The sequence below is a fragment of the Sinocyclocheilus anshuiensis genome, unplaced genomic scaffold, assembly GCF_001515605.1.
Source record: "Sinocyclocheilus anshuiensis isolate Anshui unplaced genomic scaffold, SAMN03320099.WGS_v1.1 scaffold1103, whole genome shotgun sequence".
Classification (NCBI taxonomy): domain Eukaryota; kingdom Metazoa; phylum Chordata; class Actinopteri; order Cypriniformes; family Cyprinidae; genus Sinocyclocheilus; species Sinocyclocheilus anshuiensis.
The window spans coordinates 138,379-147,790 of record NW_015544179.1 but is presented as its reverse complement, the minus strand read 5'-3'; the positions used below and the strand labels follow the sequence as shown (position 1 = coordinate 147,790).

General features: G+C 41.3%; 1 pseudogene; it reads right to left on the bottom strand.

The window, feature by feature from the left end:
- Positions 1 to 4,157: 4,157 nt before the first annotated feature.
- Positions 4,158 to 5,427, bottom strand: LOC107696302 (craniofacial development protein 2-like; annotated as a pseudogene).
- Between the last annotated feature and the right edge of the window lie 3,985 nt (positions 5,428 to 9,412).

Below are 9,412 nucleotides of genomic sequence, written 5' to 3'. Positions count from 1 at the left end.
GGTTCAGGCTGTAGGATTGCCGAATGACTAAAGAAACGCAATCTTCTTTTATCCCTTCCTTGACCATGTGATTAAAAACCAAATGTGAGACATTCAAACTGACCAATCAGCAGATTACAACTTCACCCATTGGGCAAAAGGTGTGACAATTAGCAGACCCCCGATGTATACACATGTTGGCCTACAGGCCTTGATCGATATCAGCCCTTCTGTGCCTTCAGGAATGCCAAATGGCCCTTTTGTTACTGAAGATAGGTTTGGGACAGGAAAGCAGAAGTCTTTGATAATTTTTGACCTTACAAAGTCCCCCCTTGGCACCGTTGGCCACACCTAAAGAGGCAAAAGGTGACACAGTCCATAGAAACATGCTTTCTGTTGTGTGCAGATGTCATCTTCAGTCTTCTGGTCCAGACGTGTTACAATTGCAGCTTTCCTTTCAGCCCTGTGTGAGAGAACTTCATCAAATGGTGTTGCATCCTTCATAGATATGCAAATCATCCATCGAATACTTCACACCTCCACAAGAACAGGCAATGAAGATGGTGGAACCCGCTTGTCCATCTTTCTGAGGCAGGACACGGAATCGATGTACTTAAAAAGATGTCAAGGTGAGAACAAAAGATGATCTGAAAAGCTCTTACACTGTTTTTGGAAACATTACAATAAACTGCATTATAATAAAATCAACAATTGCTGATTTTATCACCCCCCTTCATCAGTAAGAGTATAAGCAAAATATTCAGTGTAACCAAATACAGAAAATGTTTGTACTTAGGCAAAAGTGAGAAATACTAATTTACATTTGAAACTTGATGAGATGATAGCTAAGTTATTAGGTATACCCAAAGAAGCCAAAACAAACAATGATTGGATGAAATTCACTATTATAATACAGTCCAGATGTATAGACTTAAAGGGGTCATATGATGCGATTTCAATTGTTCCTTTCTCTTTGGAGTGTTGCAAGCTCTTGGTGCATAAAGAAGTGTGAAGATCAAATGGTAGTATATGTGTCTGCATTTAGCTGTGGCTATGTGTCAGTGTAATCATGCTCCAAACAAAGGCAAGGAAGTTTTACAATTGTGATGCAAATTTGGTCTTGTTGTAACAGGGAGCCAGCCTGAGAATATGAGTATGAGGTGTGATCTGGCTCAAAATGGTTCCATACCAGTGTTTTTTGTTAAGGAGCATGATAAAGTGCAAAGTTCAGAGCTGAATCCTGTTGTGAGGAAAGCATTTTCATTGTTAAGACAATTGTGAATCACACTGTGGCCACATGGCAATTCTATGCTCCTGTACATGGATCACTGCAGCTATATGGAAAATAGCAGAGTGTACCACTCAGGAGACAAACAAATTCAACATAGATACACATGCAACTTGAAATTGCTATGAAATTCCAGTATTACAGTTATTCCAATTTTACACAAGACACATGGTCTAGTATGCATGTAGCATCTACAACCTTTAACCTAAGTGTTTCACACACTTACAGTAAAGCAGTCATGTGTTTTTTTTAAAGAATAAACCCAAATGGTCTATATGTACATGTAGTAGCACAAACAACTATACTGTGTGTTCTATGTGCACAATGTCTTAAGCACAATTACACATTTGAAAATATAAACAGCATAATTGAAATTTGGATGTTTCCATATTAAACTCATTGCTATTAAGCTGCTAACCCACTAGCAAGTTGTAACAGTGGTGGGCCCCCAGAAAACAATTTACAGTCAATATTTCGATCAATTGTTTTTTAAGTCAACTTTTTCGGGCGCCAGACAGGTATAAGCCTGCCAAAAAAAAACCCAGGATAGCTTAAAATAACCACCGGTTACATTCAACAAACTCAATTTTCACAGAGTCTTTTGTCTCTCTTTTTTTTCCAATCAAAAACTTTTAATTAACAAAAAAGGGTTTACTCAACAACACCAAAAAAATAAAAAACAGTCAAAACTAGTTTGATCAACACCAAACAATAAAAAAAAACAGCCACAATCAAATACAACAAATAATTGTTTTTTTTTACAAATGATCAGATAAAAAAAAAACAAAGAATCATAGAACAATTTCAGACTCCACTACTAATTTTCTCTTTGTTCTTGGTATATATTTTTTTTACCCATAAGATACGTCAGATACGTGCAGATACGTCAAAGTTCATTGTAACAGGTCTTGTAACAGTAGATTCACATGTCCCATTATAAATCCCAATTTGTCCATGTAAGGAAAACACAATGAATAAGTAGTTTGTAGGAGTAAGGGAAATAAACAAATCAACAAAACAATATATATGTATATAATCAGGCTCGATAAACTAGAAAAACGAAATTAAATGAACACATCGGTAGTGCGTGTTTGAATAGCACATGCAGGTGTACGTATGTGCGTGTGGGACTGAGTGCGCGTGTGCTAGATTGTTTGTGTGAGAGAATGGCTTTTTGCATCACTGACCCAAGTGTAGCAGATCACAAGGTTTATGAAGAGTGTCTAGGGACCACAGTGGCCTCAACGATGATCCTTTTACGACCGACTTTCCTATTTGGATGGCTGAATGAAGCTCATGCGTGAAGGTACTTTGCGCCCGTTCATGAACTCAATGTAAACAGCCGGTCTGGAAGCGTCAGGCCGACAGGAACACGAGCCACACTCCACACAGTAACTCCAACTCAACTTCTCTTCCCTCAACTCTCACGAGAACTGTGTTCACTTGTGACGTCTCTTCTCCCAGGTGTGTGAGCCTCGCTCTTATATTTGCTTCTCCCATTAATTGATATGCACGCTCCCTTTACGTCATTGAGTTGTGAAATGAAAGTGAAAGTAAACAAGTGGCATACAGAGTTTTCCGTTCTGCCACAAAGTAAAGTCAGTAGCTGGAGGCCTTGCATAAACAATGCAGTCAACTCACTAAGAGTTTTACTTGCAAATGAGCATTGATACCTGCCTTTAGAAAGGGGTTTCCTATCTTTCAGAAAATAAGGTGGAGGTCTACCCCTACCCAGTGACCAGCATTTTTCCTCTGTATGGCCTATTTTGTTACAGGAACTACAAAACCAGCTCTCTTTGCCACAAGGTTGTTTGCTGTGTTCTCCTGAAGTTTGAGGATTTTCATGACTCTCTAATGCTTCCTTCACACCATGCGTTCTGGTCCACGACTCTGCGCTATTATGGTGCCGCATCACCTTAAGAACTGAAATCGGCACACTTTTTTGAGCAGTGGCACATGCTTCCTCTGAACAAATCATTCCAGAATCATCACAGCAAGTCAATTCCTCTAAGAAGTGAACATGCTTTTTAGCCCCATTGCTGTTAAGCGTTTTGGGAGACATGAACTCTTGTGCCTTAAGTTTAGCCTTGAGATCTGCAATGATGTCCTTGACGAGAGTCTTTAATAATCCAACAGAGAGACACAGAGCACAAGGAAGACGTTCAAGACCCGACAAGGAAACATGAGGCAGATTACACATTTATACTAAACGTAACGAGGGACAGACAGGTGCGGGAAATCAACTAATAATGAGACAACGAGAACAGGAACATGACCAAGTAAGGGAACACTGAAACACTTCCACTTATACCAATGACGGAAATAAGCGCAGTTAGAATAGCAAAATACGTGGGAGACCGTTGCTATTGTGTGACTATATTGCATTGCAATAGGTAGCACTTTAAAGTTAATGATGAATCAAGACAGCACATAATTCATAATTGAAATGGTTTAATAACAGTATTTTGTTATGGTCACACTTGAAGGATGGTAAAACAAACAGTTAAATGTACCCAACATGAATGTAAAATGTTACCTGAGAGAGAGAGAGAGAGAGAGTAGAGCCCCAAGAAAAGGGCCCCAGCAAAGAAAGAGAGATTGCCAGCCAAGAAAAGAGCCAGAGTAACAGTTACAATCTTCATTTATTCCTTCCTTGACCATGTGACTAAAAACCAAATGTGAGACATTCAAACTGACCAATCAGCAGATTACAACTTCACCCACTGGGCAAAAGGTGTGACAATTAGCAGACCCCCGATGTATACACATGTTGGCCTGCAGGCCTTGATCGATATCAGCACTTCTGTGCCTTCAGGAACGCCAAATGACCCTTTTGTTACTGAAGATAGGTTTGGGACAGGAAAGCAGAAGTCTTTGATAATTTTTGACCTTACACAAGCTTCCCGTTTTTGTCCTTGATCGGAACGCTGGAGTTACTCTTTGTTCCAGTCAATTCATGGACTATGTGGTACAAGGTCTTGGAGTCGTTTCGGTCAGCAGCTTCCTGCGCATCGGCACCTTTACGCTCTAGCCATTCCTTCTTATCCTTCCAACAGCTTTTCTTCACAAGTCTGCCCAGCCCGGCGTATCTTCGGCTTCCTTCTTCCATCTCGTCCACTGTTTTAGCCTGGTCCCTTTTTAGGCTTCGTGGCTTTTCTCTCATCGATCAACTTCCACGATCGATCTTGGATCCACTGTCCCTTCCGTCTTCCTCGACGCCTCCCAATTATGTTTTGGGCGCATTCCGTGGTGGTATCTCTGAGGTTTCCCCAGAGGTCTTCTACATTCGCCATCTCTTCAAGAGGGGCAAAGCGGTTGCACAGTTCCAGGGTGAAAGCATCTGCGGTGGAGGGGCCTTTGAACTTCTCGATCACGAACGGTCTCTTTGGTATGGGCTGCCTTTGGTTACAGAGCTTGAGCTTGATATCCGCCCTGACTAGGTAATGATCAGATCCAACGCCTGCTCATCTGTAGACCCTCGCATTGCGCATTGATGACCTCCACTTTTGGCTGATGCATATGAAGTCGATCTCATTTAAATTTTGCCCGTCTGGTGATCGCCAGGTCTTCTTGTGGATTTGCTGGTGTTGAAAGTATGTGTTCCCGATGCACAACCCGTTATGTTCGCAGAATGACACCAGCCTCTCCCCATTGATACTGATTAGGGCAGATGACGTGTGGGCACCGATCACGGTTTCGAGTCCTCGACGGTCGCCACATTGAATTGGGCGTTGAAATCCCATTTCAGGATCTTCAGTTCGTGATTTGGGATGTCATCGAAGACGTCTTGGAGCTTTTCGTAGAAGTCGTCCTTTGGCGCGTCATCTGCACTGTCCGTAGGTGCATAAACTTGCACCACGGTCACTTTGGCGTGTCCATAGGCGAAACAGGCTGTGATGAGCCGATCGTTGACGGGCTTCCAGCCGAGGAGTGCTTTCATCGCTCGTTTGCTCAGGATAAGGCCTACTCCACATTCGTGCTGTTCTTCATGACCTGCATACAAGATGGTCTTGCCGTTACTGCTAATTCAGCCATTTGCCGTCCATCTGACCTCGCTGACGCCAAGGATGTCCAGCCGGTAGACATCGAAAGCCCATAGTCCACTTTGATAGAGTTCTTACATTCCACGTTCCAATTCTTGTAATATTTCTGGCGGAGAAAATAGTTTATGATATCGGGCATCGGACGCCGCTGCCGGTTTGTTCCGATGCCGTCATATTACTCAGAGCTGAAATCCCACTTGTTGGACCAAAATTTCCATTTATTCTTGCTGTTTCCATAGCAATTGTTTGTTTTACGGGGATGGGTTGCTAGCCCGATGCCCAACCCTCCTCCTTTTGCATCTGGGCTTGGGACCGGCATTGGCGGAGTTATATACACCTATAGACATATTGTATATAATGTGTGTAGGTGTTTAATTTGCTTAAGGAAGCAAGCAATAGGTACACTTATACAATATAAAAGTAATGGAATGAGGACAAATGCAATTTGTTATTTTGCTACAGGCTCTGTTAGACTTAATCAGCAACTTGCTCATCTGGAAATATATAATGAACAAAAACAAGACAAATATCTGTAATGCTAAAACTAATTCTGGCCCAAGTACATTGCTGCTATGCTGGTTAGAACACACATAAAAACATTTAATTATCTTAAGTGCATTTGGATTGAGGAAATGTTCCCCACAGGCAACCAGATGAAAATCAATGAAGAATAATAATAATTTGGAAATTATGTTTGAAATGACTGATCAAAATTAATTTGGTTTGACATTTAACTACAAAACAATAAAGCAGTTCAATTAATCTGTAAAAACAGAACTAATAATAATAATAATAATAATAATAATAATAATATAATAATAATAATAATAATAATAATAGCATACAATTTGGTGTCATCGCTTGATGCAAGGAATCTAAAGACTGAGAACTGAGTGCAGTCTGCATAATGCACCATTAGGGTAAAGTGATCAGGCATAAACCCTCTTTTCCTTTCAAAGGCTAAGGAACATTGGTTGCTCCCGAGTCCTTAATGTAGGTAGGTGATGCTGTGACCATACTCTGTGGCTATGTTAAGATCATTGTGGCTATGACACTTGCCAAGCGTCACTTTAGTAGATCAAAATATTGTCAAGATACAACCAGGGGCATCACTAGACCCTATTTATTGGAATACAAGCCCCAGTGAAATGCAGCTGTGTCCCAGTAAAATATTACTGATAAATCCTTTCTGACGGTGGAGATTACCATACTGACCTGCAAATAATTTTCCCCTAATAGTATTTTAGCAGTCATGTCCTGTGTGTTGTCTAGCAGCTGTTTGGAATCAAAACTAGTGATGCCAGATCCACAAATGAATCACTCTTTTGATCTAATTGGTCAAACAGGTTTGCAAAATGGTCTGAAATTGTTTGCAGTTCAGTTTGATTTACTCGAACAGACTCACACTGATTTTTCACACTATAACAGGGTACTTTATAAGACTGAAAACAAAGAGAGTGCTGGGTGAATTGGATATTTCTAATCCATTGTAGAATCTTTCTGTGACCCAGTACTGATGAAAGGCTGGAAACAGCCTTTGACATTGTCAAATTTGTTAAGGCATAATTTGGTTATTCTTGTGAAAATCAAAATTTTATCCATAAAATCTGCAAGGATTTGTCTGATGATCTTTTACACCAAACTAGGTAAACATAGGGCACTATTTGTAAGAAGAGCAGCAACAAATATTGGATGATGGCATGAACTGAAAACAGTGTTATTTTCGTCAACGAAGACGACAACGAAATATATTCGTTAACGAACATTTTTTCTGTGACTAAGACGAGACGTTGACGAGCTAAAACTAATATCTGTTGACGAAATTATGACGAAATTTATGCCGTGTCTTCGTTAACTAGACGAGACGGGATTATATGTTATTTGAGGACTACAGGACATTCAAAATACATCCTATAGAATAGGCTAACTGTCCTCTTTCAAAATGTGCATCCCTGTCATTAGATTGCAATCGGATAAGGGGCGTTTGCATATCTAGTCTCAGTATGGCAGCCGCAGTGGACAGATAGGCTAATAAAACGTGAAATAGCGATCTGAAACAATGGCCTCAGCACCCGAAGGGGTAGGGATAAGGTGACCAGACGTCCCGTTTTTCCTGGGAGTCACAATTCGTTGTCGATTAACTTAAAGTTAGTGAAGGCGGGATAGGCGGAATTGCGCTGATAACAGTGCTCTCTCTCGCGCACGCTCCACTTCTTCAGTTCTCATATACAGCGCGCGATCAGTTCTCAGAGCTCAAATACACACACAGTGGTCCAAATGTCTATCGTGTAGAGTATCTCACGTAAATACAGTCGGTTATGGATTAAGTGAACGTAAACAGGTGGGTGAAAACTGAAAGTGTATCATACATGCATGCATTCCGTCTTAAAGGGACAACATTCCTAATTAAGTACCTATCCGTGTCATTAATGTTAACCCACAAAAGATGTTAAACAAATATGTTAAGTAAACCTACTAAATCTGAAAAACGAGTTTAATTTGTATCTCTTTCGTATTTGTCTTATTGTCTTACTCTGCTTCTTTTTCAAAAACTATATATTATATATATATATATTATATATGAACAACTATTATTTGTATAAGTTGCTCCCTTTTCACTACTGTTAAAGGGATAGTTCACCCAAAAATTTAAATTGTCATAATTTATTGAAGTTTTTCCAAATTCAATCCTTGATTCAAATTTCTCATAAGCTTAATTGATTTGGTCTAAAGAGAGAATTAATGACTATTTTTTGTTTGAAGACTACATAATTTTCATCTCAAGATAAAGACTAAGACTAAATCAAAAATGCCTGTCAAAATGAACACTGACTGAAAACACCTGGGTCAATCAACTTCAGGCGACAAGAAGAAGGAATATTAATCATTTTGGGTTAAAATTAAAGCTTTGAGATGGCACTAAAGGATTTCATCATAAATACACTAAAATACACTAATATATAAATAATATATAAATACAACAAAATATATATAATATACTAATATATAAATACACTAAAATCATTCTTAACTCTGGTTCCCTTTCATGGGAACTTCGAACTGCGTCCTCTAGGGGTCGCTATGGGGAACGCCTCGTCGTGACCCGTGTCTGAAGCATACATTGAAAAAACACCAACGACACGTTGGACGGCGACAGCCATGACGTCACTACCGGTGCGACTATAGTATAAATAGGCGCCAGGAGAACACATCATCCTCTTCTTCGTCTTCACTGACTGTTTTGTTTGAAGCGTGCATTTCCGTGGTAAGAGCGATCTATATTCCTATCGTTATGGCGAGCTGAGCCGCTGGAGGATGATGTTATTTCTTTAACATCTTCTGATCCAGGGGGCAGTGCTCTGCTGGGTTCAGCCCAGGAAGAGCAGGAAATGTCTGAGGAGGGCGAAGAAGCTGAGGCTGAGCCTTCCCAATCGTCCTGCCCTCCGTATGATGAGCTCTTGGAAGTTATGGATCGTGCCACAGCGAGGCAGGTCGCGATGCGCGAAAACGGCTATGAGAGGATGCCCCCGGTAGAAGAGACGCTAGTCAGCTATATCTCTATGGGTGAGACATCCTCTCTCAAAACTCCCTCCTTGCCATCCAAGCCCCTTCAGATTACATCTCGCTTGAATGGCAGGGCATACGCAGCAGCAGGTCAGACTGTCGCTTCAATGCACACGATGGCGGTGCTCCAGGCATATCAGGCTGACCTGCTGAAAGACCTGGATAAAGGCGAGGGCCTTTCTCCTGATGAGGTAGGTAGTTGCGCCGCACCACGGATCTCGCTCTCCGTGCTACTAAGCAGGCCGCCTCTGCTATGGGCAGATCCATGGCGGCTATGGTGGTGACGGAGAGGCATCTGTGGGTGAACCTGGCAGACATCAGGAGGAAAGAAAGGGGCTTTCTTCTCGATGCCCCGGTTTCGCCCTCTGAACTTTTTGATACCTCCGTTGAGACGGTGGTCTGGAAGTTCAGGGAGGCGAAGGCGCACTCAGCAGCCTTCAAATCCTTCATTCCACGAAGGTCCAGGTCTGAGCCCGAACAACATAGGGGTCCTGGCCTGTCTCGGTTTGAGGATCAGAGACGGGCACAGAAGGCTAGT